Here is a 1842-nt window from a genome sequence, read left to right as displayed (position 1 = left end):
TTCAAGTTTTCCTAATATTTTTCTGTAATTTTCTCTCTCATAACTTTAATCTTATCAATATTCGTGCTATTATTTTACACAGAAGTACTCTATTGTCATTTACGTTATCACACAATGTACGCTCATGTTTTCAAGCAAAGTTTAAAACGCACCTATAAAAGCAATATGTAAAAATCGTGATATTGTGATATAGCTCAACATAAAATTCATTAATTTCACGTAAATCATTATAATTAATACAGATATGTATCACGTAGGACTTTTGTAATATTTATTTTAATTGAATGCCAAGCATTTAATAATTCGTAAACAGAGGTTCTTTAATTTAAGAAACAACTGCACATGTGTGTGTCGTAGAATATTACAATATTAATTGCAAAATGATATTCAGATTCACAATATAATTTATGGGATAAAATGTATGTGTCTCCGGTAATAAAATAATAGCGTAATGAAATAATAATTGCGAATTGGAATCGAAAATCAGACACGATTAGAGAGAAGGGAGACGCAGCGATACGACGCCCTGTTTATCGCGGTCCGATTTCGAGAAATGACGCGTCACTTACCTGCCAGAGTGGGCGTCCAGGCATGGCGGATCCGCGTAACTCAGGTCTCTCTCTCTCTCTCTCTTGTCTCGGGCCTCCTCACCGGAAAATTATTTTCCTCGCGTCGTTGCGCAGAGCCTTCCCGCCGCAAGCTCAAGCTCAAGCACAAAAAGTGCGCTCCACGGCGGCCGCGCTGCGTATATATGCATGACAGGTGCGCGTACGTGTTGGTGGAACGTGGGGGCGCTTCTATATATGGATCACTTACTCACCACTTACTCCAGATTTAAGCGCGATCCATTGGGGGTGTCTACGAGGAGGGCCGGGAGCGGGAGGACATCGCGCGATGTCGTCCAGTCGATGACGCGATTGAAATTATACGGCGACGTCTCGTTTTCTAATAATATAATAATTTATTATATTTATCATTTATATTATTATCATCTCATTTTTTTGCGTTTTACCGGAATTTGAACTCCCTCGTTACGAGCCGGAGCTATATACAATCTTGAAATTTAGATTTTGATGTCACGGACGAAAGACTTTTGATCTCGTCTCGGTTGGCATCCTCTCGCATTTCGAAACACACGTTCTGGCGTCTACGTGAGCGAGCACTGTTTTCCTTCTTATTCATTCTTCTGTTCCCTGCTTCCCGCTTCCCGTCCTTTGTCGTCTTCTGACCGAGTACCCCTTCGCGTTTCATGAGAGAATCTGCACACAGTAACAATATCCTACTTAAAAACCTATAAAAGAAAGGCTCGTCTTTTCCGCGCCGTGTTTTATTCCTCTATTATCTAGAAATACAAAATATCTGTTCTCTATCGCGTTCCCCTCCGCTCGCAGCCGTTCTGCGATCGTGACGTGACTAACGAGATCAAGGACGAGATGTGTTTCAGCCAATGATGTGGCCGCGGCTTCGCGGAATTTATAATCTATACGGATACCGAAAGGTATATCGCATTCGATAAATTGACTTGCCATTACATTTCTCCGGATAATCGGTCTCACTTTTCTCAACCGTTGACCCTCGCGACCTCGCGTCGTGTCGCGCGGCTTCGGAATGAAGTTGCCGTCGTTTTCGGAACACCGATATAAAGGGTATACGAACGCACCCGCTAAATCGAGTGACGCCCCGCGACGCGCGACGTATTTAATTGGCGAGTACAGTTTCTATTAAGGCCATTGCACGTAACAAAGTTTTAGTTTTAATCGTAAGGCCGTAAGAAAAATAGACAACGCACACTCGATTATTCTTCAAGCGCGAGGAGAATAATCGACTGTTACTACGTTTACG

At 42.4% G+C, this 1842-nt stretch overlaps 1 long non-coding RNA gene across 1 annotated transcript; it reads right to left on the bottom strand.

Annotated features, from left to right (window-relative positions):
• Positions 1-546: 546 nt before the first annotated feature.
• Positions 547-1256, bottom strand: LOC112468482. The gene is made up of 3 exons (XR_003042408.1): positions 1013-1256; positions 821-945; positions 547-741 (listed from the first exon to the last, which is right to left on the bottom strand). It is a non-coding gene; the product is annotated as an uncharacterized LOC112468482 (long non-coding RNA).
• Between the last annotated feature and the right edge of the window lie 586 nt (positions 1257-1842).

This window comes from Temnothorax curvispinosus, unplaced genomic scaffold (genome assembly GCF_003070985.1).
Source record: "Temnothorax curvispinosus isolate PA1 unplaced genomic scaffold, ASM307098v1 QBEX01018534.1, whole genome shotgun sequence".
NCBI classification, from domain to species: Eukaryota; Metazoa; Arthropoda; class Insecta; order Hymenoptera; family Formicidae; genus Temnothorax; species Temnothorax curvispinosus.
This window is presented reverse-complemented; position numbering and strand designations above follow the sequence as displayed.